At 36.0% G+C, this 25,294-nt stretch overlaps 1 long non-coding RNA gene and 1 pseudogene across 1 annotated transcript; one reads left to right on the forward strand and one right to left on the reverse strand.

The window, feature by feature from the left end:
• Nucleotides 1–951: 951 nt before the first annotated feature.
• On the reverse strand, nucleotides 952–6,720 carry LOC128863347 (uncharacterized). The gene is made up of 2 exons (XR_008454596.1): nucleotides 4,991–6,720; nucleotides 952–4,930 (listed from the first exon to the last, which is right to left on the reverse strand). It is a non-coding gene; the product is annotated as an uncharacterized LOC128863347 (long non-coding RNA).
• A 10,023-nt stretch (nucleotides 6,721–16,743) lies between these two features.
• Nucleotides 16,744–19,273, forward strand: LOC128865379 (uncharacterized; annotated as a pseudogene).
• Nucleotides 19,274–25,294: the final 6,021 nt, after the last annotated feature.

A 25,294-nucleotide genomic window follows, 5' to 3' on the forward strand; every position in this document is an offset into this window, starting at 1 on the left:
TACGACCAAATAGATCAAGAAATAGCATCATATTCCAATATAAGTGTTCCATATACTGTAGATTTTGATCCATTAGCTTGGTGGAATATGCACCAAAAATTTTTTCCGCTCCTTTATAAAACCAGTTGCAAAATATTCTGTATTCCAGCGAGCAGCGCGGCTTCTGAGAGGACATTTTCAGACGCAAGAAATCTCATTACCGAAAAACGATGTCTTATTGCAACTAATGCAGAAAACATTAACAAAATAATGTTTTTGCACTCAAATATGTAAACTAAATACATGTATAAATATAGGCTTACAAACATAAATTTAATACATATATAAATATAGGCTTACATATGTAATACATATGTACATATTATTATACTATAATTAGATATAGGAAAAATAAATATAAGTATATACATATAAGTATGTAAAATACATTGACTTGCGTTTTTCTTTTATTTTCTTTTTTTTCTGTACGCTTTGTGTTCTACGCATTAATAAAAAATCTGTCTTGCATTCAAATAATAATTCAAAACCAACCCTCTAATTTTTACGCGTTCTCACTCATTCAATTCATTGCTTTTCGTTTGAGTTGAATGAGACATTGTACGACGCTAGCGTACTCATTCACTCAAATAAATTGCGCGTCGCATTCGAATTCACTCAACTCAATTTGCGCATTGTTCATTCGAACGTCGATTTTCTGCCATTCATGCAGATGTTTAGTGTATAACCTATGCATACATGATAAAGTAAATAATGTTGGGCACATGCACGTTTCGGATGAACATATTGCATCAAGAGGCGCACAAGAAATCGCATCTTGTCTTTTGTACCACATAAAAAACTGTTTTCCGTCAACTACAGAAGAAATCACTCTTTATAGTGACAGTTGCGGGGGCCAAAACCGAAATATTAAAGTGGTTTTGGCTCTTTGTTATGTTCTACAACATTCGAAAATTGAAAAAACCGACGCATTTATTATTTGTCTTCGTAACTTCGTGAATCGCCGCAGAGTTCCAGTATGCATTCGGAGTGATAATGGCACCAACTGTACCGGCGCCCAGAAAGAAATAAAAGACGCAGAGAGAATGTTTGATTTCGCCGTCATCGGAAGCGAGCTGTCCAAATATCGCATCGAGTGGGTGTGTAACTGTCCCGCCGATCCCAGCAGTGGAGGTTGTTGGGAACGCCTCATACAATGTACAAAGCGACTCCTGCATAAGGTATTCAAAGACGAGACACCGAGATTGGAAACGTTCCGCTCGGTCCTAATTGAGATAGAAAATATTGTCAATAGTCGCCCGTTAACAGACCTGCCAATTACGCCAGAAGAGGAAGAACCTCTCACACCCAACCATTTCCTAGTGCAAACGCCGCATCCAAAAGAGAACCGCCTATGTCTGCGAAAGCAATGGAGAATCGCACGGAATCTAAAGGATCGCGCATGGAAAAGGTGGACAGTGGAATATTTGCCTCGACTTCTATGTCGCTCGAAGTGGAGAGACGACACAGACGGGTTAAGGCCAGGACAACTCATCATATGTGACCCCTCAGCGCTGCGAAGTCATTGGGAGAAGGGGGCGAATTACCGAAGTGTTCAAAGGAAACGACGACAGAGTCCGAAGTGCAAACATCTGCACAACGCATGGGATCATCCGTCGACCAGCACGAAAGCTAGCCGCTTTGAAGTTTTGCGGATCCGCCGAAGATCCGCCATGAAGTGGGATGTGGTAACTCACAACGTTTGGCAATCGTATGGCAACACAAAAACTGGCCGGGCGCAAACCGCAGCCAATTCAAGTTTCCATACATGGCGGGCAGCGAACACAAGTTTTAGTTTTTCATAGTTCTCGGTTTTAGTTTTCTTAGTTTTCGTTATTTTCTTATTTCATTTGTCATTTATATTATCGCCAACTCCATTTGTAATGTATCGATTAAATGCTAAACAATAAAAGCAACATTTTTTAGTCGTCGCCAATAACAGTAAAGGAAGACAAATCTAGTGTAGTTATAACAGAAAAAGGCCGAACCGTACACAAAAGTAATATTAGAACTTAACTCATATATTGCTTTCAGATTAATAATACCACTCGCCACAGGTGAGTTCCGTATCCTCGATTACACAAATTCACAACTGCCAACCTTCAATACAGGATGGACCAAAATCCACAATGGGACCAACAAAATTATACATACAATAGACACAGACGAATACCAAAGGACTTTGAACGAACTCAACTCCACGATAAGACACAAAATAACTTCCGGCAATTCCTTACTCCCCTTCTTGCACCATGCAATGTCCGAAATACAAAGTTTCCTAAGTAGACTAAAGTCAAAGGTAAACAAGATATCCATAAACGCAATTGGTACCGCCTGGAAATGGCTCACAGGGAGCCCGGATCACGAAGATCTCGTTATGTTAGAAAATCATATAAACAACTTCCTTGAAAATAACAATAACCAATTAATAATAAATAGAGCAATGAGCGGAAGAATAAATAATATAACGGAAGTATCAAATGTAATATTTAGAATATTAAAAGATCAGGACGGCCGAATGTAGGAAGGCCAAACAGAAAAAAATCAAGAAGTGGACAGAATTACTAAATACCTAAAAATGCGTCACTAGTTACTGGACGCACGGTCACCCTACTGAATGATCTAAGCGTCTGACCGAAGTAAAAAATCGAAGAGTTGAAGTTTGAGTTTTAAGCTCGTATAGATAACTGTATACATATATAATTGTAATGAAGGTGTGCGGGTGTGTTTGATTTCTACACGAGTAAGTGGATACACTAGCCAAAGCAGGTTTAAATCTTTCTGCAACTAGCACAGTCGGTATACAACCACTTCTCTGTAAACAACGACTGGTTATAGATGCAGCAATGATTCAAGAAGCAAACTGGAGATGGGATCGAGCCAGCTCATGCGAAAATTATGCTACGAAATCATGGATCAAAAAGAATTTCATGTTTTAATTTTACACGGCTTCTTGATGGGAAAAAATACCGTTCAAGCGAAACAATGGTTTGAAAAGTATTATGACGACTCCGCTCTTTAAGAAACAACAATAAAACGATAGTTTATTGACTTCGAACGTGATCTTAGAGACAGCGATGATGCACAACGCAGTGGACGTCCAGAGGGGGCGGTGACAACAGAAAACATCAAAAAAATCCACAAAATCGTTTTGAATAATCGAAAAGTAAATTAGCGTGAGTTGGCTGACATATCGTAAAGATATCAAAAAATGTGGTTGCTTTATACTGCATGAGCAGCTGACTATGACAAACCTCTGACCTCTGTTCAAAGTGGTGTCGCGTTTACTCACTGTTGACCAAACACAAGAAGTCACAAGTCAATAAAAACAATGCAAAACTACATGATTTGAACTTCGAATGGCCACCGCATTCGCCATATTTGGCTCCCAGTGACTATTGGGGCCTAAAAAAATGCTCGCCGGTAAGAAATTTCGTTCGGTATTGAAATGTTAGAGCGGCGCTGGAATGATTGCGTTGTTCTTGATGGAAATTACGTTGATGAATAGAGGTAGTTTTGAACAACAAAAAAAAAAACGAGTTTTCTTTGTTTGGCCCGGGACTTTTAAGTCCATGTGACTTATACTTCTCGAAAGATTTAGATTTTGAAGACAATAAAAATGAAATGGAAATCAAATCAATGGGAGCTTAATCAAAAATTTTAAAGTGGAAACGCGCATACGCGCTCTTATTTGAACGAGAATTGCAGGCAGTGTTGTTGCCTAGCGTACTCCGCAAAAAGTGTAAAAATGGTTTAATCTTAAAAACGCTCTCATTAATGATAACACATTTTTTTGACGAATTCACTTTTCGAATGACGCAAAATTGGAATATTTAAAAGCTAGTACCAAAAATTCAAGTAGTAAATTAAAGCACAGCAACATAGCAGATTGGAATGATTGCACCATTTCTACTGCAGGGTATTGATAAATTGCATACCTAAGGATTATGTGCGTTTTTACTTATATCTAAATATATTGAATTAAAATTATGTTTGGAAATATTCTATAAATAAAATAAAGTAAATAAAGTAAAATATACGTAAATCAGATGAATTAAAACATCTGAATAACAAATCAGTAATGTTTGGATTACATACCGCCATGGCATGGGGGCTTTGGTATTTACGCACTACTGAAAATTAACAAAATCTGTGTGGCTAGCACCTTATAATATTCTTTAAATTTGTTCACAGTCTCATAAAACTAAATCTCAGGCTTCCATCTACATATAGTTTAGCACACCTCCATACCATTTCATTTAATATTTTTATGGCTGGCTACATTATTTCGGTTGCTTGCATTTCAAAACCTCAAATTTCAATTTTATTCTTGCGAAAAATAACAGTTTTTACAAGTATACATTTATAAAAATATTAATTGCTCAAATGCAATGCAATATCACTTCTAAGCAAGGCGAATCTATTAAAGCTGATATCCAAGTATCGTTAAATGAGCTGAATTGTTTTTTTCCCATGTCCATGTGGCTGTCAGCACAGAATGAAACAGTGTCAAGTGTAGTACCACCATCTTTAATGAATGCGCCTTGCTTCTAAGTGGGGATATATATATCTGACAGTAAGGTATGGACGACTGTGTTGTAAAAATATTTAGTTTTTTCGTCAACAATTTAACCTAGAGCTTAAAGACTGCAGGTGCAGAAATAAATGATTTCTTACTGGTACGACATGAGTTTGGGTATTTTCATGCAACCGAAGACTAACCAATTCTTTAGTGTTTAGCACCTTATATTTATAAATTTGTGTAACGCCTCATAAAATCAAATCATAGGCTTTCACTTACATAAACGTTTAGCACAGCTCTAAATGAGCATTAAATTTTTATTGTTGACGACTTAGCTGCCATTTCCGAACATCCACTGCCAATTGTATTCTTCTGGAAGAAACAACAGTTTTTATGGTATGTACATATGTGCAGAAATTAGAAATTACATACCTTGTAACGAAATATCACTTTTAAGCGTGTACATGAAATTATAGCAACTGATGCACACCTAGTCCGGATACAAGTAGTCCTGCAGCATGTTCTGAAAAGCAATTTTGATGTTGCCTCGATCTCGTCCATTTAATTTTTGTATATCGGGTAGCAAACTCATGAGAAACATAGCATTAAGATCTATTTTGCAATCGCACAACTCCACATGATTTGGCGCTACTTGCGCTGGTGCAGTGGCTGCTGGTGTGTTATTCATTAACGTCGACACCGATACGCCAGCAGATCCTGTTCCATTTGCATCTGCAGCAGCACTAGCAGTACCAGAAGATATGGCCGCAATTTCCAAACGATGGTGAGAACCACTTCTATTGCCACTACCATGATGATTGAAATTGTGGTTGTGATGGGCCGCGGTGTCATGCCGCTTATACAGATTTAAAATCGTCGAAGTTGTTGCAATCCGACTTTTAGAGCTGATAGTACATCCTGGCATTAAAGTCTCCCTCGTTATTTGCATTGTTCATTAATGAATTACCAACACTAACGCCAGCGCCGGCGTTTAGGCCTACACTGCCACCACTGCTATATGGGGTAGTGCTGATCAATTCCATCGGTCTGGCAAATAATGGTGGCACACAAGACAAATGTGTGTACTGGTTCTGCGCTGACTTTTGAAAAATGCATGGCTACTAACACTGAAATCCATAGAGCTGCCAGCTCTGGCATTGTTGCATACATCACCTCGAATTGTACAAACAAAGGCAACACCACCATCTCCTCCGTTATTTATTTGTAAACTACTTTTAATTTCGCAGTCGATCAATACACAGTTCGGCCTAAAGGAACCCATCAGTTGTTGCATATGCATCTTTGCACGCATTTCCGCTAAGGGAATATGTGACATGCTAAGTAATTCATCATGGTTACTCATTTCCATATCTTCGAACTCTATCTTCCTCATCTGGTCCCATGGCTGTTACCATCATTTGACTTAACATCATACATTCAGATATTAAGTCACAGCTGAGTTTATGCAAGTGTAGACCACCATGCCGAACACGTAACCGCTATTCATCATCAATAACTTGAACTAAAACCAACCTATAACATTTGGATTAATCCGCTCCGTACTATCAAAAGTACGAAGAATTTTCCAGTGGCTACTGATGCGATTGTTGCGAATGCAAAAGTTATGCATTTTAGTTTCAGCTCTTGAGTTCTTCAAAGCATTGGTCGATTTATACAACAAAGAGGAAACGACGCCGAGTATTAATTGAATCCTTTTTGCAAAGTGAAATGCGCAGCAATGAAATATAAAATTATCTAAAATGCCGCCATGGCCTTCAAACATGCAAAATGGCAGCGGATTTCTTCAAAGGTGCTGCCAATATATGTCTTCAAATATTTCATGATATGAGTTGCCAACTTCATTAAATTTGCAATGTCGACTGAAGGAATCAAAAGTTTAAGTGTGGCACACATGAGGAACATTATTTGAAGCATTTATTATAAACATTGTTAATGTCAATGTTACCCTTGTATAAGCCTGTTTGAACCAATGTTAAAATTTTGGTTGAAGTTATTACATTTTTGAATTCTGAAGCATCTTGTAAAGCATTATTACTACGTGTATGACATGTCTGAAACAAGAAACGCAACATCAGTTAGTTTGTGGATGTAGAAGAGTGCATTTGTAGTTGCATCAATAGTACAAACAGAGGACTGGAGAATTTTTTTAACATCTGGGGAGAGAAAAATTAAAAGAGGGAGGCTTTTGAAAAACTTCTTTAAATTCAAAAACAAACAGATCTAAAAGCTTTTTTAGTTCCGTAAGTGATGACAGTTTCAGATCCTTTAGTAAATTAATATGCGAAAATTCATCTCTTTTCAAGAAAAGAAGATTCAATAAGTTCCTCCTCCATACATTCATCAATAATTAATAAAATTTTTCGCGCTCATCATAATCATGTATATTCAGTCGGTTTCTCAAAAGGTATGGAAGTGTATGCACATTCCCGTTTTTGTAACAATATCTTGGCAGCACTGGAATAGAGCTGCCTTAAATTACATTTCCTTATAAATTAGTAGATGGTGATATCAGTATAAACCATAGATGACTAGATGTGAAACTCTTTTTCTCATGAGAGCGCTGAAAAATGTGCATTTTTTATAACATTCGCCAATATTGCCACACCGGTAGAACCATGAATTGGGTATTTTTTAAACAAAGGTCTGGAATTTTTAGTTTCCACACCACCATTGAGGTTAATATTTAGTTTGCGGTTGTCCAATAGCCTTCTATCACTCGTAAACACCTACATATACTAAAAATAAGAACAATCCGTATGAAATATGTACATAAATAAGCAAAAATTTAACAATTTATATGCAAGTGAAATTATTTAAAACTGATATACATAAGTAATTTAATAATAATAAAGTAATGAACCCGAAAAACATAAGTTATAATTAAAAACATGGCTTATTGCGATTTTTTAATATAACACAGAAAGTGGGTAACAAAAAACAAAAATTCTCAAACAACGTACAGAATAAGTTAAAGCAGCTTTAATTTTTGTAAAATATCTCAAACACAAATTCAGTTCCCTTACCTACGTTTTTCAACCATAGAATATTTACGTATATACAAATTTGCATAAACCAACACACAGTTTTCAATAAAATTACATTATGTACATAAGACTAATTAAAAGTAGAAGTCGAAAAGGATATAACGAGCTTTGGAAATCACTTCAATTCAAATTATTACATTTCAATTGAATTAATTTTAAGACAAATAAATATAAACATTTCAACACGTCATTTCTCCATTAAGCACAAACGAACTGTTTTTGTCTGTTATTTTTGGCGCGTTTCTTCTGGGAGTCTGCCATTTCGCCTATCAGCTGTTCAAAATCCCATAATGAGTGAGTGCTGCCAAGTTTTTAAACGGCCTCATGGGCGCGCTCTCTCTCAAAATGAAGAAGTTTCACATCTTATTATCTATGGTATAAACGCTGATTAATTCCACTTGGGCACTTACGTCAAAATTTGCACTTTGTTTACATATTTCGTTGCTCACATTGTTGTTGTAAAGTGGAAGTTCTCGTTCGAAGTGGCCATTTAAATTGCATCCAAACAAAAAGAAGTGGAAATATTAGGCTGGAATTTAGAACACTGCCTATTTTGGAATTTCTGGCAAACTATAATGTTTTTTTTTAATGAAACTTGGTGGAGATGTTAGTGAGGTGTTAAGGAACACTCTTTATAACTTTAAATTAATAATAATATTTTTTTAATTATTTACATTCAAAATGCCCTTGGGAACATCACTATAATTTGCCACATTACACTCTATATTTTTTAACATTTCACTATAAATCACCAAATATACACTCACACGCGTGTTTTTACCGATTTTTATGCTAATATTCTAATTATATCTATTAAAATTAAATGCAAATACATTTGCCTATTCAATCACATTCCAATTTTAAGCGCGAATAAGAAGAAGATTGGAATGCCAACAGTATGGTGTTGCCGGATGCCTGCAAATGAAAACAAAAATTAAGTACTTGAGTTTAGTGTTAATGATGGGAATGGGGGTTATTGTGCCTGCTTACTACATACACGCATATGACGTTTTAATTTTGGGTTCAATGGTTTTAATACGGAAAGGAGTTTTACGCAAAAATACTGTGCATTGCGTAGCCGGAGTTGGACTGATGAGGGTTATTTTTTTTAAGCGCGGCCGAAGGCCGCCCACGCGAAAAGGAGTTCTACGCAAAAATACTGTGGATTGCGTAGCCGGAGTTGGACTGATGAGGGTTATTTTTTTTAAGCGCGGCCGAAGGCCGCCCACGCGAAAAGGAGTTCTACGCAAAAATACTGTGGATTGCGTAGCCGGAGTTGGACTGATGAGGGTTATTTTTTTGAGGCGCGGCCGAAGGCCGCCTACGCGATAAAGAGTTCCACGCAAAAATACTGTGTTAATTAATTTAATTTAATTTTAATTACTTTATTATTTTTTGTGATACGCTTAATATCATTGTTTTTAAGTTTAAATGAGTTGTATGTTTTTATTTTCAAATTTATTTCTCAACTTTAAATTACAGCAAAAAATACTGCAGTTTTACAATGAACCTTCCACTGAACATCCCTGCGTGCGAACTTCGTTTTCATTTCAGGTGTATGGCAACACCAACTTTTCGCTAAATTATAGAACTTTAACATTAAATTACTTAAAAAATATAAGCCTCCGGCAGGTTCTGTTTTCAGTTTTAAGATGGGGATACACCCCTCTATCACCCCCTTTTTACCGTTTTTTCCAAAGCGATAGGCATTATACTAAATTCTAGCCGGAATGACAGAATGGGTAATTCTTTCAAATACCGTAATTTGTAGAAACACAGCTAGTGTGGAGCAGAGCTTATTGTATGGAATTAGGAAGAAGGAAGGATTTCTTGCCGGACGATGTTCCATATCCTCCACTGTTGCGAAGTACGAGCTCCAACTTTATTTCTTGCTAATCGGCCAGGAGTAAATAATTCGAAAAAAAAATTTTACGAGACACTCCAAAGACTATTTACATTTCTTTATTTTTGGTTTTCTATAGGTTTCTTCTTTTCGCCAAGCGTTAGAAAGAGGCGAATAGATGAAGTATTGGTATATGTTCATTTATATTGGCAACGCGGGAATAGAGCTGCCTTAAGGGGTAACAATTTCAAAAAATTGATTTTTTTTTTATAAGCTTAAAAAATTCTTTGAACCTTTTAAAATACAGAACAAAAAGTTTTATACGTTACCGAAGTTTATTTCATAAATATTTTAAGCTTTTAACCAAGCGTTAGTGACTGCTACCTAACGATTTCTCCAAATTTCCAAACTTTAATCGCGTTTTTCTCAAAACACGTTTTCTGAAATTGGCACGCAGCATAACTCAAACAATTTTAAATATTTTTAATCAGGTTTTTCACTACGTCTGTATAATAACCTTCTTAAGAGAAGAGCGTAGGGGATTTTCGATAGATTAATTTAAACGATTGTTATAATTATTTAAGTGCCGTTTTTTTAGTCCAAAATAGAGTTTTTTCCTTCAAATGCTTGCTAATTCCACAAAAATAAATATTTTTTAAATCCCCTACGTGTTTCTCTAGCTATTCTTATCTAGATTAAGAAAAAAAAATTTCCTTGTTCCAGATTAAAATTTGCACCCTCTGTGCTGCGTGCCGCGGAGCTCCTTCAAGAGAAACCACAATACAAAAATGTCTCCAATGCCGCCATTTTGTAAAATTTTTCGATCAAACTTTGTAGTTTTGTATTTTACTATATAAGTAATAACTTCCCAAATCAGAGTGATTGTTTTCCCTTTCTTTCTACACAAAAAAATTCTTTAAAAATCGTGTTTATTTTACGCGTGTAGAGTGGTGTTACCCCTTAAAGTACGTTCATATATGCCGTAATTAGCAACAAATCCACAAAATGAATCTATCCGTTCACATGTGACAGATTACCAGCAAAATTAACAATCAGTGTCAATACTTGAAAAGTTTTTCTTCTCAGAAATTGTTTGGTGAAATATTTTGGAGTCTTTAGTTTGTTCTATTATTATTCATGATATGGTGAAGGCATGGAGGAGTATCTAATTTAATTGCGCAATTGGCTGCTAGTAATAAACGACGTTTATCGAAAAATTACGGTAGCAATAAACAAGCGAATTTCGATATTACATTTTATAATAAAATTTATACAAAAAATCGAATAAGTTGAATATAAGGCCTCTTCTATTCGCTCGCTATCTATGTGCTCGATTAACTTAACGAAACATTTGCATGCGAAAGCAACAACAAAGTTAACAAGAAAGATTCGCCGCTAGCGAGTATGGTCATACCTCATTAGATTAGTATAACTCACTGTCGTACAAACAAATGTAATGTAAGGCAGGTCTATTCCCGCGTTGCCAATATGTATATTTTCATTTCTACTAGTAATCGTTTATAAATATGTACTTACCGCTCGGTAAATTTTCATTTTATCCATTCCAAAAACAAAGTTATGAAAGCAAATTTTTTGTTTTAAAGTTTGTTTTATTTTTTTCACACTTAAGAAGGTTTTTTTTTACTATAAATCTGTATGTTCTCTACTTTGTAGATACATTCATATATACCTATTATAAATAAAAAATTTAAGATTTACATTAATGTGCTAGGTACATATACATGTATATAAATATTTTTTACAAGCGCAGCTTTTCTTAAATGACGTACAAATAAATTATCATAAACATTTACATAAACATTTTACATACAAATATAACTGTATATACTATTGTACATTAGGGGACATGCACACTTGTATACCCTGCAGTAAAACGATACATCTCAAAATGAGCGGAAAAAAGTAGATTTCGTGATGTTTTCCTAATAGCATGAATATTATTGTACAAGAACAAAAGAGTGGTATTATAAATTTCAATTACCCCAAACTCATACAGGTAAGAGTTTAATTTGAGGTTAAGAATCGACCCCTTTTTGAAACCACCAACGTTGTTTCTCAACAGCTAATAAATTGGAATATTATAACATTCTCAAAAATTGTTTTTCTATATATTAGACAATAATTTCTGTACGCCAATAATTATGTTTCTCAAGTTGTGGAAAAGTTAGTTTTCAACTTGACTCCACATGTGATTCTAATCAGTCTCAGACATATAGTAGCAACACTGGAATAAAAATACGAACATATTCTCTAGCTTTTCCTGCAGAACTGTTTAAAGGACTCCGACATCGAGAGTATGGTTTTTCTGTTAAAAATGAGAAATCACTCGATTTTGGATATTAAAAACCGTATCCTAAATCTTCCAATGAACACTATTCGACATACTGAAGGAAAACATAATATGTTATATTTGCATATATGGTATATTACTTGGTATACGAATAGACCAACATGAATGTCCTACTGGACAAGTGCGACTTCTTCGTTAATGAATTCGAATTTTTAAGTTTTATAATATCATCAGTCATAAAATATTAGTAATTATGAACAACTAGTCTCCGTAAAGTAAAGACCCGAGATGAGGCCGTATAAAAATTACCCAACTTACCCTAAAATATTTTTCTTTTGTGTTTCAGGTGAAAACTTCGACCGCAATCTTACACGCCGTTTCACTAGCGCACAACGAGAAGCTGTGCGGGAAATGAAAACAACATATTAAGAAATTCACGGTAAAAAAACTAAAACATTTTAAACTTTTATGAGAAATGTTTAGTCAGTATTTTTTCTACAATTTCTATACATTTTGTACGGATACTTTTACGGGCAAGTGCATGTACGTGGTTAAGGATCATGTTTAAAACAAAGTTTATATGATATTGTCTTTATTAAAGGATTTACCACATTGGATGAACAGAGTACAATGGTTGCGGGCTTTGGATACACGATCCTCGGAGATCTACATTGGGCCCATATGGGTCGGTTGTGGTCTATGGATTGTATGGGCTGAATGGAGTATTAAGTATTGGTGTCGAGGTATAAGTATATACAAAATGTAGAGCTAGAGTTTTCATACATTTCCAAATAGGAATCACGTGCTACCCACCGTACCGTCCATTGCTGCTGACGGCGAGCGCAAAATTAGCTCTTTCCCAAGCCATAGCAAATAAAAAGTAAACAGCAAATGGCAGACAGAGATTAGAGTCAGTTACTTTTTGATAAAAACGTGATGAACACGGATTGACCCGAAATATTTGCTCCCCCAAAAAACTTGTAATAAGTTAACTGGCGCGTTCGTTCAAAGGATGAAACAGGTTTAACAGTGCGGACTTGATAAGGACAAGTCTCCGAAGAGGTGATCAAAGGTGACTACAGAACAACAATCTGGGATAACTTGTTCGAAGAACGCCCACACCCAAGTAGAGTGAGCAACACTGGACCGTAGTAGCAGAAGCAAAACGGAATAATTCACATGAGCCGTGGGATATTAGTAACTGTTACCGATTAATATTATAATATTAATCTAACAATTTACAATTCCATATTACTAGAAAAAACTGTATTCAAATAAACTTGAATTAGTGCTTTATACTAAGAATTTGTTGCGTTATATTTTTATCAAAAAATGTAATTATGCCTAAACTGTAAACGCCTTTGAATTGACCCAAGCGTGCTTGTAAAATCCAGTTGCTTACGGGAATGCAGACGCGTACCAGGCACGAAAATATATAAAAACCTCACTCTCATTTTAACGCAACTTAACTGCTTAAACTTTAAATTTATATAATATATCTATAATACATTTTTGCAACAAGAAATAAAATCCAGGGAACTCGGTTGAAGTGTTGCCTATAATATAAAAATAAGTCGGGTTTTACTTCTTGCATTCGCTGGAAAGGTCTCGGGCTCCGTGAGGTTTATAGCAAGTACTCTGCTCAGTTAATTTCATGTGACATTTATTATGCGCACGTTCTTTCAAACGCTAACTTAAGCCGGTATTGTGTTCACTGTGAAATTGAGGTAAAAGTTATTCGTTTCCTAACAGTTCCATTTGAAACCACAAATCGATCACGCGTATTGTGCAAATTTTTATTTAACTTCAACAGCAGGCATTTGACCTTAAGGTAGTAAGTTGAACTGTGTAAATTATGTGGATCGTGTATTTGAGGTTAAATTCACCAGTCTGTCCATAGTCCAAAATGCCGAGAGTACGGCGGGCGAACGTCGGCCGCCGCACAAGACATGCAAGCCAGGAACAAGTGTATCACAGAACTTAAGCGAAGAAAGGCAAAATATATGTAATAAGAGAAAATACCCGATTGAGACAACGCGTGAGCACACGAAGATCATTGGCATTCCAATATGATCCCACTGCGAACTACAGTGATGATGACAATTTAGATATTGGACCCATGACGACTGTATGCCGATATTGCAATGCGTTAAAATTCAAAAGAGAAACGGCTGGGTTGTGCTGCGCAAGTGGAAAAGTCAAACTGGATCCATTACTTACACCACGACAGCCACTGAAACAATTGTTCGATGGAACTGATCCCGATTCCAACCATTTTCTTCAACGCATTTTTAAATACAATAACTGCTTTCGCATGACTTCCTTTGGAGCTAATATCATTCGAGAAGGCGGCTTCCCCGCAAACCAACGTTCACCAGTTTTTCCAATTTTACCACCACATTCACTCAATTTTTTCCAATAATACCCACACAATTAGATTTCATTCTGTTGTCATTTTTGATGGGTTATACAAAAATTTATCTCATAATTTTCGTGAATACTTATTAAACTTAACTATAGTGAGTGCGAAAGTGACAGCAAAAAACAAGTTGCAAATGTCAAATAAAAAAAAGAATCGCGTTTAATTCGATGAAAATCTGCAAGCGAAAAGGTAAGTTGAACAATTTTTATTAAATTTTCCAATTATATATATATTTAAACTAATAAAATGTATTTTTATTTTCAGAAAAACGTATTTCACAACGTCAAGAGGTAAATCAAAAGCAAGAAAAGGAATTCAATTTCAATCAAAAGAAGAAAACAAAGCGGGCATCTTTCTTTTGGTAAGTTTGCTCAACGTAAAAAATTTCTTTTTCGCTTATAATAAAAAATAGTTTAAAAAAACTAAAAAACACGCTTTTATTGCTAATCGAACTAAAAAGTAGAAAATAAATTTTAATAACAAAGGGATCTATAATGAAGTAATAGCAAATCGAACGATCAGTCAAAGTCAACTACCTCAGAACAGAATTATAACAAAAATTAAGATACAAATAGAGTATTCAAATTCGAGTTAAAAGTGTGGGATGCATTTTGCTTCACTTTCATAACCCTCTGTACATAGATAGTTGCCAATAGAATGATTGTAATATTTACTATATCAAGCATCCCACGGTTTTAACTCTAATTTGAACTACTCTATTTGTATCTTAATTTTTGTTATAATTCTGTTCTGAGGTAGTTGACTTTGACTGATCGTTCGATTTGCTATTACTTCATTATAGGTTCCTTTGCCATTAAAATTTATTTTCTACTTTTTAGTTCGATTAGCAAAAAAGCGTGTTTTTTAGTTATTTTTTTTAAACTATTTTTTATTTTCTACTTTTTAGTTCGATTAGCAAAAAAGCGTGTTTTTTAGTTATTTTTTTTTAAACTATTTTTTATTATGAATGAAAATTATTGTTATCATTCGTGTTATATTTAATTCCTTTCTTATCGACTGCGAGTCTAAAGCTATGCAGTTATCGGCCGTGATAAAGAAGTAATCGGGATGAAGAACTTATTTCGTGGAGGGAGCCTGAGAAACTGATTTACAAGAATAAATAAAGATTTTTCATTTTACAACCAAATTCACCTTACTTTTTGCCCACAGTAAAAAAAAAGAAAATATTAATCCTGGCAATCCTAATAAGGATAATGGAAAACTTTTATCAAATTATTGCATTGTCATCGGTCCTTGATAGGTGTGCAAAATTTCAAGTCGATCAGATTTTTAGAAGCCAGTGAAAATTAAGCTCAAGGATTCCGTTACATACATACATACATACATACATACAACCCGACCTAATAAAAGTGTGTTAAAATGTGCAAAAGCATGACCAGTGCCGGTGGTCATAGCTTTTGCATCCATACATACACTGCGCAGTGTGTTTTGTGAGAAATAAGGGTTGAAAAGCAATTTGTTGCCCATACAGGATCAGTGCGGGGATCCTAACCTCAAATACATACATATGTGTTCTCATAGCTATGGGCAACAAATATTTTCAATATGTCTAAAGAAAATTATTTAACTGTCTATTTTAATATTCCCTTAGTCCGCTGCGTAGTGTATATGAGTTAAATATGCAATATATGTATGTACATATATACTGCGAAGTAAAATTCTTATGCATGTACATATGTATGTACATACTTTGCAATCCATACATTGTATGTAAATATGCACGGTTGGTGCATGAAATATGTATAAAACCTCTAATTTAATCTTTTCCATTTTGTATTAATAACATCTTTTTTATACTATATATTAGGTACAGCAATATAAACGGCGATACAATCACGAAATTTAAAAGGGATCTGCATCTGACTCGGTAAGTATTAAATCAGTGAATGTGTTAAAGATATGGAAAGGCATGACCAGTGCGGTTGGTCATAGCTTTTGGTTATACACTGTGCAGTGATTGTGTGGCCAATAAATGTGTCACAGGATCAGTGCGATTAATCCAAACCAGAAAGATGTGCATATGCCATAGTTTTAGAAGCCAATTGTTTGCATTATAAATTTCTATTTGTGGTTTGGTTAATAGCAATCGCCTGCGCAGTGTAAGTAAATGGAAAAAATGTATGTACGTTTGTAGGATAAGAATAAAATTGTGATATACATATGTATATGTATGTAAATTTTTATATACACGAACGTGCATACACTTTTCCATTTATGTATAAGAAATATGCATATACATATAAGCAATTTGTGAAAAGTTGTGTATATCTACATATGTATGTACATGTCGGCGCATACCGAGCTTGTGTGTGTGAGGTTGTGGTTTTGCGCGTGTCGCCGCATGTCGAGTTTGTGTGCGTGTGGTTGTAGTTTTGGATATTTCACATTAATGACAATTTCATCATTATTGTGATATTGCATCAGCCTATAATTGTGTTGTGATTGGTTGCTTGTATTTTGTCGCTTTAAGAAGTACCGTTTTAGCGGGGCACCAGCGTTCTGACGCTGTCGCCGAGTGTGGTTCGATGGTAGGCACAAGGAAGAGAGTTCAGACTCAAGTCAGTATAATTCTGAACTCGAGTGCGGTCGAAACTCGCTGCGCTATGATGGACGAAAATAATAGTGACCCGACATCAGAAGTGGGATCTGGCCCTCTACCTTCAACAGTTGATGCATCTTGGAAAACCATAATGGAGTTGCAAAATAAAAATTTAATTGAACTGGTTCGGGCCATACAATCAACGGCATCAGGCAGTGCAGTGCAGAATAAATCAGTGCAAGTACCCAAATTCAACCCAGACAAGTCGGGCGCCAACGCTTCATCGTGGTGTACTACCGTTGAAATTATTCTTCAAGAAAATGCATTAAAAGGCAGCGCGTTGGTCATGGCCTTGAGCTCAGCATTAGAGGGAAGCGCTTCGCAATGGCTTTCGCAAGTGTGTTACGCCGAAATCACCTGGGCCGAGTTTAAAGAACTGTTCATACAGCGCTTTGATACCATAGAAACACCAGCCGCAATGTTTCTAAGTATGCTGTCGAATCGACCGGCTGACGGCGAGTGTCTCGCAGTGCATGCAAGCCGCATGGTTACAGAGCTGACGACGAAATGGCGCCCAATGGGAGTTGAAGAGATTGCTGTCTCTGTCACTCTTGCGTTGCTAGCAAGTTTCGATAATCGATTGCAGCGTTTAAGCTTCACGTCGAATGTTAAAACAAGAAGCGATTTGCAGTCCGAATTAAAAGCGTTCACTTTTAATAAAAGGAAATCTGGCTTTATGGAGCATCAATCCGAAACTTTTCCCAAACGGCAAAAACAATCACCGATAGAGTGCCACTTCTGCGGCAAATTGGGTCATAAAATGATTGACTGCCGACTCAAGAAACAACAAAATCATTTTTCAAGTGGTAATGAACGACGTGGTAGACAAGAAGGTCATCTCCGTGAAACATCAAGCGTAACATGCTACAAGTGCGGAGAATTGGGTCACATATCTACCCAATGCCCAAAGAAGGAAGCTAATAGGAACAAGACATTCAACCAGGAAAAGCGAGTCGAGCAGCGCAGCGTTGCAGTACCAAAGGGACACATGGATCATAGAGGCCAAATTTTTGAAATCACCTTCGATTCTGGAGCAGAATGTTCGTTGATGAAAGAAAAGATAAGTACAAAATTCTCTGGCAAAAGATTCAATAATGTGGTTGTGCTGAAAGGCATAGGCAGTGGTGGAATTTGTAGTACTGTACAGATATTAAGTAATGTAAAAATTGATGACAATTGCATTGAAATTCTGTTTTATATAATAAGTGATGATCACATGGAAAACAATATTGTCATTGGACGGGAAATACTAAATCAGGGTTTCGATATTGTTGTTTCATCAAACCAATTTAAAATCTCAAGAACCAAAATAATTAATTCATGTATTGGTGGTGAGCCGACCGATATTGATACAGAACTTGAGGGTCAAGACAAAATAAAACTGCATTCATTGTTGGTAAAGTATTCAAATTCTTTTATAAAAGGTATTCCAGGTACTAAAGTCAAGGTTGGTGAAATGAAAATTAGATTAATTGATCCAAGTAAAACAGTTCAAAGAAGGCCATATCGTTTAAGTCCATGCGAGCGAGATTTAGTAAGGGAAAAAATTAACGAATTGCTAAAATACAAAATAATTAGACCAAGCTGTTCACCTTACGCAAGCCCCATATTGTTGGTCAAGAAGAAAAATGGTTCAGATAGACTTTGGTTGACTACAGAGAGCTAAATTTAAATACAGTCGCCGATGAATACCCGTTGCCACTTATACAGGATCAAATAAATAGACTTCAAGGAGTTAATTATTTTACGTGTTTAGATATGGCCAGCGGTTATTACCAAATTCCCTTACACACCGATTCTATTGAGTATACAGCATTTGTGACCCCAGATGGTCAATATGAATTTTTATCAATGCCGTTTGGGCTTAGAAACGCGCCTTCTGTGTTTCAACGTTTAGTAATGCAAGCTCTAGGTGACTTAGCAAATTCGTATGTTATCGTCTATATGGACGATATAATGATAATTGCCTCAACAAAAGATCAAGCGCTAGAAAGATTAGAAATTGTTCTAAACACATTAACATAAGCTGGATTTTCATTCAACATTACAAAGTGTTCTTTTTTGAAAACATCGGTTCAATATTTAAGCTACAATATTAGTGCTGGTGAAATTCGTCCAAACCCTCAGAAAATTGTAGCATTAACTGCTCTTCCGCCTCCACAGTCAGTCACATCGCTAAGACAATTTATTGGCTTAGCATCTTATTTTCGACAATTTATTGGGGGATTTTCACAATTGATGAAGCCGCTGTATTTTTTAACTTCAGACAAAAGTAAATTCGTTTGGAAAACTGAACATGAGCAGATACGAAAAAAAGTTGTTTCTATTCTTACCGATAAACCAGTCCTTGTAATTTCGCTAAGTATTTGTAAGCAAACCTAAAGTATTTGTAAGCAAACCTGAAAATATGTTGTATGAATTGAATTGAATAGAAATGAATTGAATTAAAATGAATTGTTAACATAATGAGTTTATACGAATTAAGAAAGAAAACTGACTTGTGTTTAAAAGTATTATATTATTTGTTTGTAATAAAAAAAAAAAAAAAGGAAAACGAAATGAAGATAGTTTAAATGTAAGCATTTCCTACACGAGGGCGTGTTAAAGTCAGGATGGCCGTGTCGGCGCATACCGAGTTTGTGTGTGTGAGGTTGTGGTTTTGCGCGTGTCGCCGCATGTCGAGTTTGTGTGCGTGTGGTTGTAGTTTTGGATATTTCACATTAATGACAATTTCATCATTATTGTGATATTGCATCAGCCTATAATTGTGTTGTGATTGGTTGCTTGTATTTTGTCGCTTTAAGAAGTACCGTTTTAGCGGGGCACCAGCGTTCTGACGCTGTCGCCGAGTGTGGTTCGATGGTAGGCACAAGGAAGAGAATTCAGACTCAAGTCAGTATAATTCTGAACTCGAGTGCGGTCGAAACTCGCTGCGCTATGATGGACGAAAATAATAGTGACCCGACATATATGTAAATAATCTATATTATTAATTAAAGGGAGACGTGCGGGTTTTACATTGCCGGCATCGCTAGCAACGCCCAACATTTACCAACATCCAGCAAAGCTACCAGGGCAGATTCAGTAAGTATTTTCTTATTTTTCAATTGTGTGTTATTAGTCTGATATTATATCTTTCACATATGTATTTTTTCTAATTATTGAAATTTGAGTTTAATTTTTCTGTAAGAAAATTAATACACACACACTTACACGCAGGTGAAACACTTATTCAACACTAGGTTGAAAACACTTATTTCAGGTGAACCAGTTTCTCTGGCTTCTTTACAAAAGGAGCTGAGAGAAATGCGGAGCGATATCCGTGAATCACTGGGGAAAATAAAGACCACCTTAAGGGACCTAGAAAGTAAGGTGGAAAGGAATTTTAAGTAAACTAAAAATTAACTAAATAAATATTAAAATTATTTATTAAATAAATAAGATGCAATAAATGACCATTTGTATTAGTAATTTTGAAGGATTATTGTATATAGGATCCGTAAGTATTACCTACAAAATTACCCAGTTGAAGAGATTCTGTTAACTATGTGTTAACAACGAAATTCACTAGTTCATGAAATTCTGTTAACTACATGTTAACAACAACATTCATGAGTTCAGAAGGTTTTGTTCACTACATGTTACCTACATCATTCACAACTTGAATGTCAATTAGAGCAGCACAGCAGTATATGAGAAATTTCTGTTAGTGCGAGCGAATAAAAGCATCACACGTATAGACTGGAAGTAGGCAGCAAGTGCACGGCGTAGAACATAAAATTACTATAAACAGAGAACGTTAATGAATAGAGAAGTCTTAATGACTGGAAAGTGTTCATTTTCGAGGGATACTCGTCTCGCGAAGACAATTTCACCACTGACACATTTTTCACCAATAGTTAACAGCGTAAAAGGCAATTCGGAAAATTTAACAGCAAGTGAGTATTATTAACAGCAGTTAGCAATGTAAGATATTATTAGAAAAGTTTGTGTGAGGGGCGTAATGTATTTGACATTACAGGTGTTTTTTTTTGTGATTTATTTCGCCCTTTGGAATTTGGAAAATTGCGCCAGAATAATAAATGTCAATCGCAAAAAGTTAACAGGATTTAAGTTTTGCGAAATTGCGAAGGCGACTTTCAAATTCCAACGGGCGGACTTTTATTCGGGCGTTAAAATCGGTTTTCGAGTGTTTAAAGTGCGTTAAAAATTTAGCGTTTTTTTTTCAAAGCGCCGTGCGTGTATTCGAGTGTTTAAAGTGCGGTACAAATTTAGCGTTTTTTTTCAAAGCGCCGTGCGTGTGTTCGAGTGTTTAAAGTGCGGTACAAATTTAGCGTTTTTTTCAAAGCGCCGTGCGTGGCATCAAAAAATTGAAAATTAAAAAAAAAATGAGTGATAGGTTGTGTCGCGTACGCGGATGCTCGCAGGACGAGAAACGCCTGTTTTCGTTCCCAAAAGATCCGGAGGAAGTGGCAAAGTGGAGGGCCAACTTGAAAATCCCGACGGCGGTGCATCTTCCACCCCACAACTCATATGTGTGCGTAAAGCATTTTGAGCCATATGTTGTTGGGGGAAAATGTTTAAGAAAGGGTGCCATCCCCACCCTTCGTTTAGGTAAGTTTTTGCGCAATACATAAGTAGGTATGTGTGTTTTTATATTTCGCTGAAGCGAACCTACAAGAATAGCAAACACACGCATCCGTTGCTATGCCTCGTTGAATAAAATCAAAACAACCAATCGGAAAATTTTAAGCAAAATTAGTTTATTAATTTTCTATCTGAAACCGTTTTTGAACTTTGCATTTGGGTCATAGTTGAACAGCTTATGCGGATTATGAAGTCTAGAGTGCGGTATAAATAGTGGGAAATAGGAAAAACTAAGATTTTTTAGATTAAATCTAAGCAAATATTCGATTATTAGTGACGAATGAGAGTGGTGGCGCGGCCTGGGGGCTGTGGGGTGAGAGTTCCATCATAAAAACGAGCCTATAACCTTCATTGGGTGAAAATATAAATGCATTCAAATTTTTACGTCATTTGGTGTAGTCGTTTCGTAGTGATGCGTTATATGTAGTTTGATGAATTATTATATGTTTATGAATTATTATATGTTTTTAAATTATTGAATGTTTATAAATTATTATATTATAAAATAAATTTTTTTAATAGGGCATGACGATGACCCTACGTACAGCTGTACAATGCCGAAGAAGCAACGAAGCTGTTGCGTGGTAGGATGCGTGGTGGAAAAGGGTCATACGTTATACGCCTTTCCTCGACGCGGAGAGGGTCGAAATAGTTGGGCCCTGGCTTGAAACGTGCAACCAGCCGATACTGACAGGTTATATGTTTGTAAGCGCCACTTTAGTCCAGAGCAAGTAACTCGTTATAAAGTTTTAGATGGGGCTGTTCCATCTTTAAGATTAGAGCCAGTTACTAGAAGTCGCTCACCTAGTACTGGCTCTGATTGGGTTTGCCCGCCCGTTACTAAAGTGTACGTAAATCGTACAGTAGGTGTAGGAAACGATCTTACGTTAGAAGAATTCGCAAAATATTCCATGCTAGAGGAAACAAGCAGGCACCCAAAAACAAAAACATCTGTGAGGACTTAGAAATCACAAGCAGTAGCGAACGATTTGCTCAGGCTGCTCGTTATTATCGGAGCAATGAAATAAAATTAAAAAAAAAATTCAAGAGTTAGAAGCAGAGAATGAGAAGCTACTGCAAAAATATAAATATTTGTGTAGTCGTGCAGTTCTTGCGGAAGAAACTTCAAGCAGTGATGCTGTAACATTGGCCCAAAACATCAATTATATGTCCTCCAAAGCATATACGTTTATGCGTGACGATCTAGGTTTTGCTTTGCCCCATAAATCATCCCTTTCGCGTTGGCGCCCCATCAAATATGTTGTTCCGGGGTTCGATGCCAATGTCAGCAATAATTTAGAAAAAATTGTTTCAAATATGTCCGACACCGAACGCATAAGCGTTCTATTATTCGATGAAATTATCATCAAGTCGGACTTGAGCTATAATAAAGCTAGAGATGTTATCGATGGGTTTGTAGACCAAGGGGAAGGTCAACGCGAAAACAAAATTGGGAATAAATGTTTATTTTTTATGGTTAAGGGATTGTGCTCCAAATGGAAATACGTGTTTTCGTATTATATCTCCAGTGGTGGTATACATACGGAGACATTGATGTCCATTTTGAAAAAAAATATCGCACAACTAAAAAAAATGGGGTTAAATTTAAAAGATATAGTTTGCGATCAAGGGCCCTCCAACAGTAGTGTCTTTAAATCTTTAGGGATTTTTGAGAATCGCCCCTTTTTCCTGCACGAAGGCACACAAATTTTTTGCATGTATGATTATTGTCACTTGATAAAGTCCGTCCGAAATACCTTGATGAAATATGACATCTTAACATCAGATGGAGTGACAAGCTTTTAAAATTGTCCGAAACTAACGGAGGGCCATATATATCCCGGTTTTATGGAAAAAATGAGCGTTTCACGCGAGTTATCGCAGCACATGAACACATGGCAACCGCATGTCAAATAAACAAATACCGGATGCAAGCCGTACCATGACATCATTTCTATATATAAACATTAGATTAAGCATTCTTATCACAAACTTAGACTTGTTATTCCAAACTTAGTTATCGCAGCACATGAACACATGGCAACCGCATGTCAAATAAACAAATACCGGATGCAAGCCGTACCATGACATCATTTCTATATATAAACATTAGATTCAGCATTCTTATCACAAACTTAGACTTGTTATTCCAAACTTATAAATATGAGACTCTTTACATAGAAAGGCAGTCTCATCTATTAGCCGAGCATGTGTACTTCGCCTAGATTTGATTTAAGCATACAATTGGTTTTGATTTAATAAAATATATTTTTTTTATTATACCTAAAGGACCAGAAACTTTACTCGCGCGACTCAGGTCCTGAGCAATTCGGTAGCATCTGGTATCGACATGGCCTTGCCCCAAAATTTATTAGGCAGTGACGAGTACGTGATAAAATGCGCTAAGCCCACACAGATGTTCGTTAAAAAAATGAATGATCTCTTTGATGAATTGGATGCAAAAAGATTCCACTCGAAAAATCCTTCAAAATGTCCGATTAGGCGTGGTGACACCAAAAAAATTGATAGATTAAATAAACATCTAGATTTTTTGCGGTCATTAAAGTTGCCGGGATTCGCACGCGTTAAGTGCATCGAAGGTTTCCGCATAACGATTTTAGCGATGCAAATGTTATGCGAGGAACTTTTCATTGAGCACAGCTCCCTCAAATTTATTTTCACCGGGAAAATGAATCAAGATGCGTTAGAAAACTTTTTCTATCGCATACGAGCTAGTCAGGGTATGAATACCCATCCAACAGCTCACGAAATTCAATACATAGTTGCGCGACTGATCTCAATGAAAATTTTCCGCCAGAGATTTGAGAAGAAAGGTTCTAATTGTACAGATGATGACGATATAAATTTAGATTGGTATATAGGCCCCGAGGATCGTCATCTTGAGGCAGAAGTAGGAGACCAGCGAAATGACGATCTCATTTTAGAAGAGATTGATGTGGAAGATTTAAATTTTGCTGAAGAAAGTCATGAAGCTGAGGTACAAGTGCAGCGTTACTTCACTGGCTATGGTATTTACCAGAAAGTGCTGTGCAAGTTACAATGTGAAAAGTGCACCCACGCCATGACGAAAACAAAAGGGGAGCTGAAGTTGCATTCAGAAGCCCTGATAAGATCAAAAAACTTCACGGATGACAGCGATTTAAGGCTTGTCAATCCTGAAGACAGGGTTTTCGAAGTGTGTCGACTCCAAATGGTGTGGTACCGTCAGCACTTCGCAAAATATGCCCACATTGCAGGTCTTAGGTGTTTAATGTTGTCCGCTCTAAAAGAAAAAACACAAAAAGTGTTTCCCGACTGGTTTATAGTATCTGGCGAATGTAGAGATCATCGCGTGAAGCTATTAGATTTTCTCTTAACTGTCCTTTTATTCAAGAATGCAAAATGGCTCTTGCAAAATGAGGCCAATAATGCCAAAGACAGAAAAATGCAAAATAAATTAAAAAAGCTGTAGGTTGTAAGCCAGGGCCCCACGAAAAGAGATTCACCGCTCACCCAGGTAATAAATAATCTATTAGCTATCTCTTGCATATGATGATACCTATTATTTTATTTCAGGGTTTTCCTCTTTTCTATATTTCAGGTTTTTTTTATTTATGTATATATTTTACAGGTATTTTCCGTTTCAGGTTTTTTCTATTTTTTAGTCTATTTTACAGGTTTCTTTTTTATTTTTTCTTCTCTTTCAGCTAGCACACGAGCCTAGATTTTTAAAGCACTACAATTTTTTCTTAATCATGATGGATTGAGAGTAGTGTTTTAAAAATCAGGTAAATCGCAATGACTTAATCGATGTCAATATCGAAGTCG

The sequence above is a fragment of the Anastrepha ludens genome, chromosome 5, assembly GCF_028408465.1.
Source record: "Anastrepha ludens isolate Willacy chromosome 5, idAnaLude1.1, whole genome shotgun sequence".
Taxonomy (NCBI): Eukaryota; Metazoa; Arthropoda; class Insecta; order Diptera; family Tephritidae; genus Anastrepha; species Anastrepha ludens.